Genomic DNA, 19396 nt, shown 5'->3' on the forward strand with positions numbered 1-19396 from the left:
TATATCCTTCCCTATACTTCAAACTATCTCTAGATCATTTGTCATGACTGATACAATGCAGATATTATATAAATAGTTGTAAATATAATGTAAATGCTTTGTAAATAGTTGCTTGTGTGCTGCAAATTCAAGTTTTTTTAAATTTCTGAACATTTTTTCAAATATTTTTGATCTGCCATAAAAAGTCATAAGGGGTTTCCAGGTGGCTTAGTGGTAGAGTCCTCTTGCTAATGCAGGAGACATGGGTTTGATCTCTGGATCAGGAAGATCCCTTGGGGAAGGAAATGGCTACACACTCCAGTATTCTTGCCTGTGAAATCCGTGGACAGAAGAGCCTGGCTGCCTACAGTCCATGGGGTTGCAAGAGTCCTACACAACTTAATGACTAAACCACAACACAGTGCATTAACTAAAAAAAAAGAAGCGGACATAAATGCATATGTGTGGAAAGATCTCTGCAGAACATATAAATATTTGTAATTAACAATGGCTAACTCTAGATGGTTGAATTTTTAGTGACCTAAAAAAATAATTAATTGTATTTAAATTTTGCCTATAGCTAATTTGTATTATGTGTCTAATTACCTGGAAGAAAATGCTGAAAGTCAGAAATACCCAGACAAGGGCTGACAAAATGAGTTTAAGCTCCAAGGCCCCTCGCTTGCCCCAGGTAGGCATTTTGTATTCATAAATATTGTTTTCTTTTGCTTAAATAACAGCTACCCCCACATATTGTATAAGCTTTAGGCCCTACAAAACCTAAATCTGACCTTAGATGTAGGTTCAAACTCCAGTCCCACAGCTTACTAGTGTATGATCATAGACAACTCACTTTTTTTCTGCATAAAAGTTATATTTTATTACCATGTTAAAACATGTGTGAATTTGTCACAGACAGAGAAAGGGAGAACAAAGGTGGGGAGAGATAGAAGACAAAATAAGGCAAAACCCTGTTCCATATGCAATAGGCTTTAGTCAGTGTGCTAACTTTTGCCAATATTAAAAATGTAAACAAAACTTGAAAATGCTGATATGAAGCAGCATTAAAATAAAATTATGTATAGTACAGTATCACGTCTTTTATTAGGCAAATATAGGATGTTTATAAAATAATCATTAGGGGTAAAATTCATTTTTCATATTTGATTGGCAAAGGTTGTCCCACTATTAGATAGTTTTTTATTAAAGGAAATATTAAAAATTAATAAACTATGCAAAGTTGCCATATTTATACTTTTAAGTAGTAAAAATTATAATGAAAATTAGGACATACAATAATCTTACAATATTATACAAGGCAATGAAAATAAAAATAGAACATAAAATTTGTCCTTTATAAAATGTGGATTTTGCATTTTCTGATGCAAATATAGCACAATAGGGATTACTACACTATTAATACCAGTTTGTTTCCATGCTTTTATATTGTCCATTTATTATAGATTTACAATTATAATGCTGCTAAAAAGAATTGTGCTATACCAAAAAAATTTATAAGGCAGAAAGTGTGGACAATAGGGATATAAAGAATAGAAATGATGGATAAGGTGCTGGTTTGGGCAGAGTAGTTGTGGTATATCATACAATATTTGTGAATTTTTCAAGCCCAAAGCATTTTCTATATGCCAACTAAAATTTGTCACTTGCCATCTGCCTCTGCAAGGATTAGGTCATAGTGGTTGCTAACCTTCAATGCACCCTGATAGGAGTTCAAGGAGAAGATCAGGAATGAGGCAGTCTGTGTTCCTGGAAATACTGGCAAAACAGACTTTCAGATAGATATTTTTGTGAAACTTTATGAACTCAATTTCTTATTTCTCCTCATATCTAAAAAGCACTAAAATCATTAACAGAGAATATGCTCCTCGTGACTAGCAGCAACCTCCTGCCAAAATCTGTTCTTGATTGCACATATCCCTCTTCACTAATATCACATCTATACCGACTTCCGCCTCCACCTCTTCAGCACAGCTCTCAGAGCAGCACTTTGAGAGACTGTTTCCTGGGCTATAGTTCTCATTTGGCCCCAAATAAAACTTAACTCACCACTCTCACATTGTGCTTTTTTGTTTTCAATTGACATACATTCTGTGATTTCATATCAATGCCTTTTTTCAAGTTTGGCAAACATCAGAGAAAATTTAATCAGTTCCATACATCTCACATATCAGAAATATAAGATGTCAATACACTAGCTACTTCTTAATGTCGTATCGGATGATATGTTTATTTCAAGGATGTGTGTGTGTGTATCTTTAATATATATATGAGGAAGCGAAATATATGTCAATAGATATAAGTAAAGGCACATACATTCTATTCATTGCACAAAACACTTAAGCATTCTGGGTTAGGAACGGCAGCACTCAGGATAGTGGGAAGTACTTTTACCTTGGGCATTATCACTACTATAACTTAGGCAAATTCTTTATGATTTCCTTATTTGGAAAAGGAAGATGCTATCATTTCCATCTCAGAGTCACTGTAATGATTAGTTTTCATACTAGAAAAAGAATGTCTTTTACTGGACCTGGTAAATATTAGGGACTATACATATTGATTCGTTTCTTTTTAACATCTTTTGAAGTAATAAAATTTTAAGAGGAGTTGTGTGTTTCTTATCATTCTAGAACCAGACTTAAATCACTGCTGAAAGTGAAATAAAAGTTTTACCTTGGAACTTCCAGAAACCTTTAGTGTAGCTACTTAGGTTTCATGTTTTGTTTGTGGTTTTCTCATAATTAGTTATATTTTGCTTTCTTGTTTCAACAATGTGTATTTGGCTTTAGCTATGAATGAGAAAGATCTAGCCATCTCTGAAAACCTTGGTGTTAGTTTCCTAAGGCAGCCATAAACAAGTACCACAAACTGGGTGGCTTAAGATAATAGAAATGTATTGTATGTGCCTGTGCCCAAACTTATCTTTTCATATAAAGTAACTAGTCATTGGACTTAGAACTTAACCTGATTCAGGATGACCTCATCTTAACTTGAGTATAGCCGCAAAGGCCCCATGTAGACAAATAAGGTCACATTCACGGGCACCTTGTGTTAGGACTTCAGCACACCTTTGTTGTTGCTGCTGTTTAGTTGCCCAGTCATGTCCAATTCTTTGCAATCCCATGGGCTGCAGCACACCGGCCTCCCTGTCCCTCACCATCTTCAGGAGTTTGCCCAAGTTCCTATTCATTTCATTGGTGATGCTGTCCAGTCATCTTATCCTCTAATGCCTTCTTCTCCTTCTGCCCTCAATCTTTCCTAGCATCAGGGACTTTTCCAATGAGTTGTCTGTTTGCATCAGATGCTTCAGCTCCAGCATTGATCCTTCCAGTGAATATTCAGGGTTTATTTCCCTTAAAATTAACTGGTTTGATCTCCTTGCTATCCAAGGGACTTCCAGGAGTCTTCTCCAGCACCACAGTTCAAAGGCATTCTTTGGCATTCTGACTTCTTTACGGTCCAGCTCTCACAACCTTACATAACCACTGGGAAGACTATAGCCTTGACTATATGGACCTTTGTCGGCAGGGTAATGTCTCTGCTTTTCAACGCACTGTCTAGACTTGTCATTGCTTTCCTGCCAAGAAACAATTGTCTTCTGATTTCATGGCTGCAGTCACTGCCCATGGTGATTTTGGAGCCCAAGAAAAGGAAATCTGTCACTACTTCCACATTTTCTCCTGCTATTTGCCATGCAGTAATGGGGCCGGATGCCATGATCTTAGGTTTTTTTGTTTTTTTGTTTTTTTAATATTTGGTCTTAAGCCAGCTCTTTACTCTCCCCCTTCACCCTCATCAAGAGGCTCTTTAGTTCCTCTTCACTTTCTGCCATTAGAGTGGTATCATCCACGTATCTGAGGTTGTTGATATTTCTCCCACCTATCTTGATTCCAGGTTTTAACTCATCCAGCCCAGCATTTCTCATGTTGTGCTCAGTGTACGGGTTAAACAAACAAGGTGACAGCCAGACAGCCCTGTCCATACTCCTTTCTCAATCCTGAACCAATCAGTTGTTCCAAACAGAGTTCTAGCTCTTGCTTCTCGACCCGCATATGGGTTCCTCAGGAGACAGGAAGATGGTCTTGTATTCCCATCTCTCTAAGAGCTTTCCACAGTTTGTCATGATCCACACAGTCAAAGGCTTTAGCATAGTCAATATAACAGAGATAGATGCTTTTCTGAAATTTCCTTGCCTTCTCTATAATCCAGCCAATGCTGGCAATTCGGTCTCTAGTTCCTCTTCCTTTTCTAAATCCAGCTTGGACATCTTGGTTCTCATAATGCTGAAGCCTACCATGTAAGATTTTAAGCATGACCTTACTAGCTTGGGAGAGGAGTGTGATTGTCTGAAGTTTTTAGCACATTCTTTAGTACCAGCGTTCTTGGGAATTGTGATGAGGATTGTCCTTTTCCAGTCCTGTGACCACTTCTGGGTCTTCCAAATTTACTGACATAAAGAATGCAAAACCTTGATGGCATCATCCTTTAGGGATTTAAATAGTTCTGCTGGAATTTCACTGCATCCTTTAGTTTTATTAACATCAGTGCTTCTTAAGTATCACTTGCCTTCACACTCCAGAATGTCTGGCTCTGGATGACTAACCACACCGTCATAGTAATCCAGTTCAATAAGATATTTTTTGTACAGGTCTTCCATGTATTCTTTCCATCTCTCCTTGATCTCTTCAGCATCTATTAGGTCTCTACCATTTTTATCCTTTATTGTGCCCATCTTTGGGTAAAGTTCTCCCTTGATGTTTCCAAATATCCTGAAGAGATTGCTAGTCTTTCCCCTTTTGTTGTTTTCTTCTATTATTAAGCATTGTTCATTGAAGATCTTCTTGTCTCTTCTGGCTATTTTTTGGAACTGGGCATTTAATTGGATGTAACTTTCCCTCTCCCCCTTGCTTTTCACTTCTGTTCATTCTTCTGTTATTTGTAAAGCCTCCTCAGCTAAGCATTTTCCCTTCTTGCTTTGCTTTTTCTTTGGGATGGTTTTATTCACCACCTCCTGTACTATATTACAGACCTCTGTCCATAGTTCTTCAGGCACGCTGTTAGCTAGATCCAGTTCTTTAAATCTATTCATTATCTCTATTGCATATTGTACAGGATTTGATTTAAGTCATACCTGGCTGGCCTATTGTTTTTCCCAGTTTTCTTTAGTTTAAGTCTGAATTTTGCTATGATAAGCATACCTTTACATGTAAACAATTTTACCCACATCTTATACCAAGCATACTAGCCACACAGAGATATAATCAACTTCAAGCTCCTTATTTTACTTTAATTGATATGGTTTTCTAACTTCTAGCAAAGAAAGGAAAAGAAAAGATTTTGTGAGGCTTCAACAGAAATTTAATAAATCAAACATCACTGTCATCTGAATGTGAGTTTTAAAGGAGGTTTCTGTTTTCCTTATACTGAATATTACCTAATTTTCATGAGTGTCTTTTCAATTTTGTCAATTAATTTATGTAAATTTAGCAATTTATGAACAAGTATCAAAGGATCAATTTTGGCTTCTCCTCACTTTACAGAAAAGAAATATGGAAAAAACATTTAGCATATTTTAGAGAACACTAAATTATAAATCTACTTCCTTACTCATGATGAAAAGTAAGCTAGCTGCTAAGCCAGAATATAAGGTTTACTTTGGAAACTCCCACTAATATCTTTTTATCTGAAAACCCAATTCATGAGCCATGTTAGTGTTCCTTTAAGGCAGAATGAAAATGTTTATTACAGCTATAAGTGGTTCAGGCCAAAATGACATGTATACCACTAAATAAACTCAAGGGACCCTAATAAAAAATCTCTTTGTGTAACAGATCTTAAAAGTGCAAATGCTTCCTATTTTGAATGTTACCCAGAAGATAGTTCCTTACTAATCCAAACAAATTAGTATCAAATTAGCTAACTCATTCCTCTTTATATCTGTTTTATTCTTTAGTTCTTCAAAAAAAGAAATATACCTTTGCATACATTCTTCCTGATTTTTTAAAGTTCTGTATCAAACAACATCTAATTTTGTGCCTCAAAAAGACCTAGCATTTTTACTTCTTACATGTAAAAACACTAAATATCTAATTATCAAATTGGGATGTTTCAGTATTGATATATTTAGTTGCTCTTTCCTGAGTGTTCACATTGAATATTTCTATATCTCATAATATTGTTCTTAAAGCTTGCTCTCAACCCTCATTTTGCTTTGAGGGATTTCCACAAGAACATTTTAAGTTCCTTAAACAGGCACTGTGACCCATTTGACTTTGTGTCAATAGACTGGCACATAGTAGATGTTGGTAAATGTTCTCTTGACTGAAGGAATGACACTGCTATGGTAATAATAGAATAATTGCCTGTAGCTACAAAACACCCTCTTAATTCTTTGAGTTTAGAGATGGGGTGTGCAGAGTGTATCTTCTTACACATTTACAGACTTGTTCAGAAATGCCTTTGGCATGACTTTTAAACTCAGAGGCACCTAGAGTGGTTCATATTTTAAATAAAATGTATTTCTGTTTCAATCAGGATCCAGGCAGGAGACAAATGGTGCACTCAAATGAGATGACTGGAGAGAGTTTAAGGAAGATAACGTTTAGAAAGGCTTGGGCAGAGGTAAGAGAATGAAACAAGGTTTTGTGGCTGAGGCTGGGGAGAGGGCAAATATCACTTCTGGGTCTCAACAGGCAAAAGAAGGAGCAGTGGCAGAAGCCTGAGGAAGCTTCCCAGGAAGGAACACGTACGATCTGAGTCCACAATGGGAGAGTCGGAGAGCCTGGCGAATAAACACCCACCTTCCCACTCCCCCACTTCTTGGTCTCTTGCTGGAACCTTTACAGGCAAGACCTAGCTGGAAGCCAGAGGACATGCAGTCTATAGATGGTCACAAAATACAGTGGAAAGGGGGAAAAATGCAACTATGAAGGGACAGATTGTCAATACATAGTAGAGTTTCTTTCTTTTTTTCTTTTTTATTTTTTTGATGTATAGCCTAAGCAAAAGGATGTTAAGAAAAACTTTTTAGACTTCTCTAGAGGATATTTTCTTAGTGAACATAGTAAAGGTCTAGAATTTAAGCTAGGGACAACAGGTATTTTCTAGGCCAGAACATATAAAATAATCATTTTCAAGAATTGATCCATTCAATATTTATGTAGAATGTGTTTGACCTTGAAGTACAAAATGAAGCAGGGCAAAGGTTAACAGAGCTTTGCCAAGAGAATGTGCTGGTCAGAGCAAACGCTGTCTTCCAGCAACACAAGAGACAACTCTACACATGGACATCACCAGATGGTCAATACTGAAATCAGACTGATTATATTCTTTTTAGCCAAAGATGGATAAGCTCTATACAGTCAGCAAAAGCAAGACCAGGACCTTACTGTGGCTCCAATCATGAACTCCTTATGGCAAAATTCAGACTTAAATTGAAGAAAGTAGGGAAAACCACTAGACCATTCAGGTATGACCTAAATCAAATCCCTTATGATTATACAGTGGAAGTGAGAAATATTCAGTGGATTAGATCTGACAGAGTGCCTGTATGAATGAAAGTTCATAACATTGTACAGGAGGTGATGACCAAAACCATGTCCAAGAAAAAGAAATGCAAAAAGGCAAAATGGTTGTCTGAGGAGGGCTTACAAATAGCTGAGGAAAGAAGAGAAGTGAAAAGCAAGAGAAAAAGAAAGATATATCCATCTGAATGCAGAGTTCCAGAGAATAGCAAGGAGAGAGAGACAAGAAAGCCTTTTTAAGTGAACAATGTAAAAAAAAAAAAGAGGAAAACAATAGGATGAGAAAGACTAGAGATCTCTTTAAGAAAGTTAGAGATATCAAGGGAATATGTTATTCAAAGATGGGCACAATAAAGGACAGAAACAGTATGGCCCTAACAAGCAGAAAATATTAAGAAGAGGTAGCAAGAATACACAGAAGAACTACACAAAAAAGATCTTAATATCCAGATAACCACAATGGTGTGATCACTCACCTAGAGTCAGATATCCAGGAGTACAAATTCAAGTGGGTCTTAAGAAGCATCACTATAGACAAACTAGTGGAGATGATAGAATTCCAGCTGAGCTATTTCAAATCCTAATAGATGATGCTGTGAAAGTGCTGCACTCAATGCCAGCGAATTTGGAAAACAGCAGCGGTCATAGGACTGAAAAAGGTCAGTTTTCATTCCAATCCCAAAGAAAGGCAATGCCAAAGCATGTTCAAAATATGGCACAATGGCACCCATTTCACATGCTAGCAAGCTAATGCTCAAAAGTCTTCAAGTTAGGCTTCAACAGTATTTGAACCAAGAACTTCCAGATGTGCAAACTGGATTTAGAAAAGGCAGAGGAACCAGAAATCAAATTGCCAACAACTGTTGGATCATGGAAAAAGCTACAGAATCCAGAAAAAATCTGCTTTATTGACTATTCCAAAGCCTTTGATGGTGTGGATCACAACAAACTGTGGAAAATTCTTAAGGAGGTGGGAATACCAAACCACCTTTCCTGCCTCCTGAGAAACCTACATGCAGGTCAAAAAACAACAGTTAGAAATGGGCATGGAACTACGGACTAGTTCCAAATTGGGAAAGGACTACGACAAGGATGTATATTGTCACCCTGTTTATTTAACTTATATGCAGAGTACATCATGTGAAATGCCAGACTGGATGAAGCACAAACTGTAATCCAGAATACGGGCAGAAATACCAGTAACCTCAGATATGCAGATGACACAACCATTATGGCAGAAAGTGAAGAGGAATTAAAGAGCCTCTTGATGAAGATGAAAGAGAAGAGTGAAACAGCTGGCTTAAAACTCAACGTTCAAAAAACAAAGATCATGACATCCAGTCCCATCACTTCATGGCAAATAGATGGGGAAACAATGGAAACAGTGACAGACTGTCTTCTTAGGCTCCAGAATCACTGTAGATTGTGACTGCAGCCATGAAATTAAAAGATACTTGCTCCTTAGAAGAAAAGGAATGACAAACCAGCTGTGTATTGAGAAGCAGAGACATCACTTTGCCTACAAAGGCCTGTATTGTCAAAGCTATTGTTTTTCCAGTAGTCATGTATGGACATGAGAGCTAGATAATACAAAAGGCTGAGCACTAAAGAACTGATGCCTTTGAACTGTGATGCTGGAGAAGATTTGAGAGTCTCTTCGACTGTAGGGAGAAAAAGCCAGTCCATCCTAGACAAAATCAATCCTGAATATTCATTGGAAGTACTGGTGCTGAAGCTGAAACTTTGGCCACCTAGTGTGAAGAGCTGACTCATTGGAAAAGACCCTGATGCTGGGAAAGATTGAAGGCAAAAGGAGTAGGGGACAATAGAGGATGAGATAGTTGGATGGCATTACCAACTCAATGGACATGGATTTGAGCATGCTCCAGGAGTTGGTGAAGGATAGGGAAGGCTGGCGTGCTGCAGTCCATGGGGTTGCAAAGAGTCGGATACCACTGAGTGAACAATAACATCAAGAGTGTGTTACCTAGGTGCTATGCTGGTGGTGAAAAGACAGACAAGACAGATGGGCCCCTGCTCCACAGAGTTCACATTTTAGAGACTGTGGACAATAATAGTTAGAAAGATAAACAGGGAAACTAGAAACATCACAAAGCAAATAAACAAGGAAATAAGATGAATAATTGAGCCACTTTAGTAAACCACAGGGCAACATCTCAGAGAACCTGATGGAAAAGCAGAACTGAGTGCAGTGTTTTCCAGCCCTGGGTTTCTATAAGCAATCAGCCACTTGTGAATATTAGTTAGCGGATTCGAAATGACATTATCTTTGTTTACAAATGATTGCTTCTGGTCAGAACACATCACACATATTAAATTGGAAATTGTTGTTTTGTGAAACTGCTTTTAGTTACGTAAGTGCATGTCTGTGTGTGGGCTGGGTCTTTAATTAAATACTCTCCCTGTGTGGATTACAAGCTAATGAGGCAGAGCCTAATGTGACCCAGTCTGTCAGCAGCCTCCACCCTCCAATGCCCTTCCATTGTACCCTTTGGAACATGTGGTTGATCAGCAGCCAACCCCTCTTTTTCAGTAACTTCTTTTCTGAACATTGGTTCTCTTTTCTTGTCCTAAATGAAACTGGCCATTTCTTACTGATGCTGCACTCCAAGCAGAACTCAAGAGTGGAGAATTTATTTACTTATGTTTTCCCTCCACTTACCTCAGGGCTCAGAGAAGAGGAAGGTGTGCATCTTATTTGCCTCCTCCATGCTGCTTCCAAATTGCCTCCATCCTTCCCTTTCAAATGCACAGATTCTTTGAAGTTTATGCCAACAAACTTTATCAACTGCACCCTCCTCAGAGTATCACCGGCCAACCTCCAGCCACTCCCCTTTCATTCAGGTTGACTGGAGTCTTTGCTTCTTTTCTTCTTTGCCACATTGACTCTGGGGTAGTTCTTGCTGATTCAGTATTTACTTAGATAATCTGTCTAATCCCTTGGCTTCTTAATTGTTTGGCCTCACTTGCATTTTTTTTTTCTTTAACTTTATCTCATTTATCAAGACCCACAGTTTTAACTTGATATTTATAACTTTCAAAAGCTCAAACTCTGCCAGAATTTCTATTTCAATCCCTAGACTCCTACCCATTTAACTTACTTAATCTAGTTCTCCTACTTCAGTGACTCTTTGTCCTTCCTGAGACTTTTAATTCTTTACTTCTTTTTCTTATGTCAACCATATCCCTCTAATTCTCATTGCTATGGTTACACAGCTTAGATTTCATGGCCAATAATTAAAATTACTTAATTGAAAAAACCCATGACTATCATGAATCTCTCTCCTTCATTCAATTCATGTGTGGAAAAGCTCCACCTCTGGTAAATCCCACCTATTCCTCTGTGAATGCTTGAACAAATAAATGTTACTGGAAAAGACACAGCTGAGCTCACCTTATATTCATGACCATAGATCTCAAGGGAGGACTCAACTTTGATCAGGAATCATACATTCTATCCTGGGATGTTTGTTCTCCTATTCTCTAAAATAATTATTTCACACTACCTTCTTTTCCTCAAGCTCCAACACTCCACCTTCTTTCTTGCTCTTAGCTCATGCCCTCAAGAAGAAAACAGGATAAGGCAAGAACACCTCCACCTTCATAGCCCCAAATCTATCATTTTCATCATTTTCCTAGCATTGACAGCAGCATCCTGTGCCTATTTCCCACCACGATTGTTGAGGTACCTCTGCTCAACAAAGGTTTCTTCACTCATTCCCTTGTCTCATCCCCTACCAAGGTCTTAAGATCCTTACTCCTGCAACTATCTCCCCTGCCTTATGCATCATATGTTTCACTATCTACTGTTCAATGGGCTCATTTTCATCAATACAGTCACATTGTGGGAATTTACTCCTTAAGTCCCTCTTATCTATTTCTGGTCTCCTTAACAACAGAATTTTGGGAGTTGTGTCAATTCAATTCCTCCAGTAAATCATTTCCTATTCTCTCCTCAACTTGCTCCAGTAGGGCCTCTGTCTTCATCACTGTCCTGACACTGACACTGTTAATAAATTAGTCTTCAACATTTCAAAACTTAGTTTTATGCATGTCCCCATCTTACTCAACTTCCCTGACTATTCAACATAGAGAAATACTCCCTCCTTCTTGAAACCCTTTCTTCTCTTGGCTTCTAAAATATCACACTCTAGTGTTTTCATTCTAGGATACTGGCAACCTTTCTCAGTTTTCTTTGAAGACTTTTCTCCTTGTCTTAATCTATAACTGGCTGGGCTTTTGTTTCTATCTATACTTTTTTTTTTAGGTGATATCTTCCAGCCCAGGACTTTAAATACTATGTATGTGATGATTAACACTTAGTTTATATCTTTACTGCAGACTGTTCTCTGGGACTGCAGACTCAGTTTTCTAATTGCTCATTGACTTACCCACCTGGATGTCTCATATACATCTCAAATTCGGAGGAGTCAAAACAGAACTCTTAATTCACCCCACTAAACTCCAGATCTGTTTTTTTCACAGTCATATGCATCTCAGAAAAATTGCATCTTCAATTACTTAAATATTTAATCCAAAAGCCAAGGAATTGTTCTTGCTTTTTCCTTTTTCTTCATCTTTTATCTCTATTAGCAAGTTGTTTTTTGTTTTTGTTTTTTCAATTTCCCTATCCTTTCTTTCTTACATCTACATTAGTATTACCCTGGTGAGAAGAGTTTTCATTTTCTTTAACTTGAGCTATTTTAGGTTATCTGTGACCTGATTTCCTTGCTTCCTTCTTTCCTTACTAGAATCCACTTTGCAAGTTAAAGCAATATTTTTTAGAACTTAAGTCAGCATATTATTGGCCTACTTACTATGCTTTAATGGTTTATGATTGAATTTAAAATAGAATTCCAAATCCTTAACCTGGCACAAAGATCCTACCTCATCTGGTACTGTTTCTTCTCTATCTCACTCTTAATCTTCTTGACTTTAGTCTTTAAGCTCCAATCACTCTGACCTTCTTTCTGTGCCTTTATGTACTAAATTTACTCCCTCCTGTATTCTCAGCCTCAGAAGTTTCTCCCCACAGTTTCATGAGTTTTTCTTGTCACTAAATCTTAGTTTAGATGAAACTTCCTTATAGACATCTTCTCTGAACCCCTAATCCAAATTAATCCCCAACACATTTTTTTTCCACATTCCCTTGATCTACTGCACTGAAGCCTTAATCACTGTCTGATGTCTTCTTACTTGTCAATTATTTTTGCATTAGGCTTTGGTTTCATGAAAGCAGGGCCTGCATTTTATTCCTTACCCTCTTGCTATCTGAATTTCACAATGCTTCCCATATCATAATTCTGCAACACATTTTATTGTATGAATAAATGAATCAGGGCTTTCTCTTCATGTTCTCTTCACAGTTTCATGTTTTTCTTTGTTTCTCTCCTCCACATAGCAGATCTAGTAGAGAAACTCATAAGGTTTAGATTTAATAACTTAAAATATCTCTTTCTAGCTCTCTCTCTAAGCCAAATTCTAAATTCTAGTGGATGGGATGCTTATGTATTCAGCTTGGATCAGGCAGCATTCTGGTCTAATGAGTTATAATCAGGAGTGCATAGTTATAGACATGGAGTATAAATACAGCTGCTGGAGGACCAACTACTATGGATGAGAAGTGTCAGCGGAGAGAGTCGTTAGTAAAGGATTCATTATACATAGGGTAGCATACTCCAAACGTCTTTGTAACCCAAGCAAAATTTCTTTGTGGCTCACATCTCCATTCCTGTTGTGTCGTCTGTCTGGCATGCCTCTGTTTGACACAACTGCTCCTTCTCCAACTATATCTCTACAGCCTTGTCGGACCTTGATGACTGAGATCTAACATTCTCAATGGGTCTTGTTTGTGTTAGCTGGTCCAATATCTGGCCTGCCTTTGAAGCTTATACCCATACCATAAGACTAATGGCTTCTCTATAGAATTTTATTAACATGTCTATCTTCCTAACTGAACATATTGCTTCTAAGGCTATGGATCATATCATAATTTTTGCATATTCATGGCTGAGCAGAGTGGAAGCCCCTAATTAATATTAGTTTTTCACATGTGGCAGAGCAAGTAGGCAGGTAGAAAATTAATTACATATAAGTGTGATAGCAGTGAATGGAACATAAAGATCAGTGAAGAAGAATGAGATCTAGGAAAAGAAAGTTTTTGATTTATGTATGCAAAGCTTTAGTTTCCATCACACTGGAACAAAGGCTGCATGAGTGAAATAGAAAAAGAATAAGCTGGATTTAGTGACAGAAGGAAGGGGCGTGTAGGAGACATGACAATCTTTTGCTGCCTAGCAATTGTCTCTTAACATCTACCCTAAACATTTTAGAAAAAAATACCAGAGGTGAAGTTGATCTATAAAATGTGTACAAAATCAGTAACACAAATTGAAAATCATAAGCCATTGTTTTATTTTTTCTTCATTGGTGCAAGTTACTCTAAATTATCATGGTATATATGCAACACACTCTCATATTTGCTGAAAGTGAGTTTTCTCTACTGACAGGGGACAAACTGCTGAAAAAAGTTGAATATCTGTGAAATATATATTAGAATATACAGGAAGATAAGTTAATTAAAGTAAATAATGCAATAAATGAAAAATAAAAAACAAAGAAAAATGAAAAAGTATGTCTCTCATGAATGTCAGATCCACAAGGTCCAGCCTTTTATTAGCGTTGGCACTGTGTTCAAGAAAAATCTGATCAGACCACACAGTGTTGAATTTAGATGAGACATTTCCTATTGTGAATTTGGATAGTTTATTTAACCTCACTAAGCCTCTCATCTGTAAAATTAATTTTTGAGAGGATTAATTGAGAAAAATTTATGTAAAGGCTGTATTTGTCAAATTTGGGAGGTTGTAATAAACTCACTTAAATTGACCTAATTTTTTTAAAAAAGAAGAGGAAAGAAAAGAACATATTGACTCATGTTACTGGAAAGTCTAGGCAGAGTTAGAACAAGAGACTTGAAAAATATTCCCTAGGTTTGTCTGTGGACTAAATCTCAGGCAGTCTCTTTCTGTGTGGATGTAAAGAGGGATGCTAGCAGACCTCAACTTGTATTCTTATATCTCATAGCCCGAAGGGAGTTAGTCATTCAGTTGTGTCGGACTTTCTGCGATCCTATGGACTATTGCTCACCGGGCTGCTATGTCCATGGAATTCTCCAGGCAAGAATACCAGAGGGGGTAGCCTTTCCCATCTCCAGGGGGTCTTCCCGACCCAGGGATCAAACCTGAGTCTCTTGTATGGTAGGCAGATTTTTTACCATCTGAGACACCAGGGAAGCCCAAGGGAGTTGAGATTTTTTCTATTCCTTTTTAGAAAGACTCTGATGAGCTTAGGTCTCGTGACTCATTGTATGTGTCCTCGGTTGTCCAGGCATGTCTGACTCTTTGCAACTTTAAGGACTGTAGCCCCAGGCTCTTCTGTCATGGGGTTCTCCCGGCAAGAATACCAGAGTGAATTACATTCCCTTCTCCAGCGGATCTTCCCAACCCACGGATTGAACCTGGGTCTCCTGTATCACAGGCAGACTTTTTTTTAGCATCTGAGTCACCGGGGAAGCCCCAGGAATGGAGAACAACTAAATAGTCTTAATTAGTCTTAATAGAAGAGTTAAATAGTCTTCAGGGATGGGTGGCACGTAATTGTCAGTCTCACCAGGAAAATGTGGAGGGAGAAAGCATGGTTTCCTGAAGGAAGAGATAAAAAGAGACAAATCATAATGTTCACCATATAACAAATTGCCTTACCTATGAGAGACGGGGCTTGTAAGGGAAGATGTACATCAAGTAACAGAAAATGTTACCATTCTTCCTCTGTCCCCTCTTTCCCTCTTTCTCCTCTCTTTTCTTCCATGCAACTACTCTCCAAAGTTTTCTCTTGGGTAATTTTAGTTAGGCTGCTTTTAATTGAAAAATCATTTTACTTCTGTATCTCTCTATGGAAAATTTTGATAAATGAAATCCTGATTGAATCTTTATGGTGAGTCTAGTTGTGGAGTAGGATGATGTGGCAAGTCTCTGTGGTGCATTATCATCCTTCTATCTGGCAAACCGAAATTGAGTTACAGAAGCCAAATAAGTCAAGTTTAATAAATATAATTCCTCTCACAATAGTCATAGTGTTAACCTTTACAAATATCCCTGTTATAAGGCAGCAGCTAGATGGGAAATCATAACAATAATTTATTGCTTTAAAATATTTAGAGATTATTGTCTCTAAAAGGCAATATTAAGCAAAGTAGAAGCAGAGATTTTGTTCTTTTCTGACTGATCTCAGCACATGCTGTCTGAATTGAACTTGGCATCTTGAGATTGACCTAACTGAAAGAATATTATTTGAGAACTCTATAAACTGAGCAGTAATCTTTCCATTGAGTGATCTTAAAGCTATAATTTAAAATGTTTGCAATATGGGGGTATGTGATAACATTATTCAAGCTTTTTGTTTGCAATGTACTTTTCAAGACAGAGTGTCCTCAATAATTAATTATAAACTTTAGCTAGTTAACTGTCACAAAAGCCCTTTGAAGAAATGTTCTTTTTTTTTTTTCCTTGTTTTCCATCTTCTATGAAGTTTACATTTCCCCCCAAATATGAAGTGCATTGTTTTCCATTGTTTGTAGATATTTTCTGGATGCAATACTAGTAAAATAAATCTTTTAATAATATATTAGATGTGGAATTACATCTGCTGAATAATCAGCAAGGACTTTTTTCAGGTAGTTAAAGATAAAATACTGGTAGCTAATAAAAAGAAGAAATGCTAGTCTTAGATTTCTGTGTGTGGTTGGATGGGATTAGGTTTGGCAACAGTACAAATATGTTTGTATTAAACCAGGGGAGTATGTTGATTGCTTCCTCTGTACTTTCTTCTTAATAAAGCAATTACTAGCAGCCACAGGGAAGGGCCCCCAAGCTGTGGCCATGCCAGTAAGAAGGACATGTGGTGTCACTCAGTCATGTCCGACTCTTTGCGACCCCATGAACTGTAGCCTACGAGGCTTCTCTGTCCATGGGATTTTGCAGGCAATAGTACTGGAGTGGATTGTCATTTCCTTCTCCAGTGGGTCTTCCCGACTCATGGATCAAACCCGGGTCTCTAGCATTGTAGACAGACGCTTTACTGTCTGAGCCAGACATATTATATGCTTTATTGTTACTATTATCATTTTTGGAAATTCTTACCCATTGTCTACATACAACTAAGAAACCAACAAATAGGATCACCTCACTTTCTATGTAGACCATATTCACAAAACCATATCTCTCAATATTTCTCCAGATAAAGCTGCCTTGGGACCAAGTCATGAAGTGCAATCTTTTAATACAGGGATGTTATCAGTCTCAAATGTAACACAAAGATAAATGAATATTTCTGAAAATTTAAAAGCCTGTGATACAGACAATGATAAAGAAGCAATTTTGATAAATCAAAAATACACTTGCCTTGGAGGTAGGAGATAGGCAAGCCTACCTACCACTTCTTTACCCTGCAACTGGTCCAGGCATGTACCTTAGGATAGTCATTATCTGCAAAATAAAGGGCGGGTTGCCATGATCTGCAAATCTACTCTGGCTCCTTCATGGACTTGCAAGTACCATTGGGCAAATGATTTGACCTGTTCACTGCTTCCTCATTTGTTAAAAGAAAATAATAACTGCTTTGAGTGCCCACATAATTATTGTACAATTAAATGGGATTATGGGTAGGAAAGCACTTTATGAAATACAAATTCATTCAAATATAAGTTATCATTATTATTATTATTAAAGAAGAGTAAAACAGGAAATTATTCAAAAGAGCTGGATATTGTATTATGCTGCCTAAGAAATGTATCACTGGGAGTTTTCATTTGGACATTCGTACATGCAGAATCAGCAATATTTTATCATTACGACTTTACCCATTCACTCTTCAATTTATCCACAGTATTTCTAACTTTCTATTCAGTCTACTATTTATCCCTTCAGTCTTGCTCCAGTTACTTGATAAATAATTAACTGTTTATTTTCTTCTTTGTCACTTTATTTTTTTAATTGAAGCATAATTGCTTTACAGAATTTTGTGGTTTTCTGTCAAACATCAACAAGAATCAGCCATAAGTACACCCATATCCCTTCCCTCCCAAACCTCTCTCCCATCTCCTTGCCCATCCCACCCTTCTAGATGGTCACAGAGCCCCTGTTTGAGTTCCCTGGGTCATAGAGCAAATTCCCGTTGGCAATCTCTTTTACATATGGTATTATAAGTTTCCATGTTACTCTCTCCATACATCTCACCCTCTCCCTCTTCCTCTCCCACCATGTCCATAGGTCTGTTTTCTATGTCTGTTTCTCCATTGTTGCCCTGGAAATAAATTCATGAGTACCATCTTTCTAGATTCCATGTATGCTGTCACTTCAGTCATGTCCGACTCTGTGTGACCCCATGAATCACAGCATGCCAGGCCTCCCTGTCCATCACCAACTCCCAGAGTTTAGTCAAACTCATGTCCATCGAGTCGGTGATGCCATCCAGCCATCTCACCCTCTGTCACCCCCTTCTCCTCCTGCCCCCAATCCCTCCCAGCATCAGGGTCTTTTCCAATGAGTCAACTCTTCGCATGAGGTAGCCAAAGTATTGGAGTTTCAGCTTCAGCATCAGTCCTTCCAATGAACACCCAGGACTGATCTCCTTTAGGATGGACTGGTTGGATCTCCTTGCAGTCCAAGGGACTCTCAAGAGTCTTCTCCAACCCCACACTTCCAAAGCATCAATTTTTCGGTGCTCAGCTTTCTTCACAGTCCAACTCTCACATCCATACATGACCACTGGAAAAACCATAGCCCTGACTAGATGAACTTTTGTTGGCAAAGTAATGTCTCTGCTTTTTAATATGCTGTCTAGGTTGGTCATAACTTTCTTTCCAAGGAGGAAGCATCTTTTAATTTCATGGCTGCAATCACCATCTGCAGTGATTTTGGAGTCCAAAATAATAAAGTCTGACACTGCTTCCACTGTTTCCCCATCTACTTCCCATGAAGTGATGGGACCAGATGCCATGATCTTAGTTTTCTGAATGTTGAGCTTTAAGCCAACTTTTTCACTCTCACTTTCATCAAGAGGCTTTTTAGTTCCTCTTCACTTTCTGCCATAAGGTTGGTGTCATCTGCAGATCTGAGGTTATTGGTATTTCTCCCGGCAATCTTGATCCCAGTTTGTGCTTCTTCCAGCCCAGCGTTTCTCATGATGTTCTCTGTATATAAGTTAATAAGCAGGGTGACAATATACAGCCTTGATGTACTCCTTTTCCTATTTGGAACCAGTCTGTTGGGACACCTCCTCATTAAGAAAAGCAGTTATGAAACTGTTATGTGTGGGCTGAGTAAAGGACTGTGCCTTTTATCAGAATGTGAACTATGCTTAGAAAGAAAATCACACCCCTCTGAGAGGACATGCAGGCCTTCTATTGTTTGTCTTTTCTCATTCTGGTTCATAAAATTAAAATTGTTGCTCTCCGTGGTGAATAGTATCTTCAGCATTGTTGAAATCTCAGTTTTGTCAATACAGCAAAACTTTAATGCCTTTGTAATAATTCATCATATGATTGTAATGGTGTAATAGTTTTTTTAAAACAAATTTTAGTATTTTACTCTTAAAGAGTATTTGTTAAAAAATTAATACTATAAACCAAATGTCAGGTTGGAAACTGAATATACTTGAGACCCTATTCACTCAAGGCAATTTAAAATATTCACTCATATATTATGTGCAGTCAGAGTCAATCAATCCCATCACAATTTACTCAATATCAGTCTTTGATGACTCTGTTCTACTTGGAAGTATTATTAGGCAAA

The sequence above is a fragment of the Odocoileus virginianus genome, chromosome 24 (genome assembly GCF_023699985.2).
Source record: "Odocoileus virginianus isolate 20LAN1187 ecotype Illinois chromosome 24, Ovbor_1.2, whole genome shotgun sequence".
Classification (NCBI taxonomy): domain Eukaryota; kingdom Metazoa; phylum Chordata; class Mammalia; order Artiodactyla; family Cervidae; genus Odocoileus; species Odocoileus virginianus.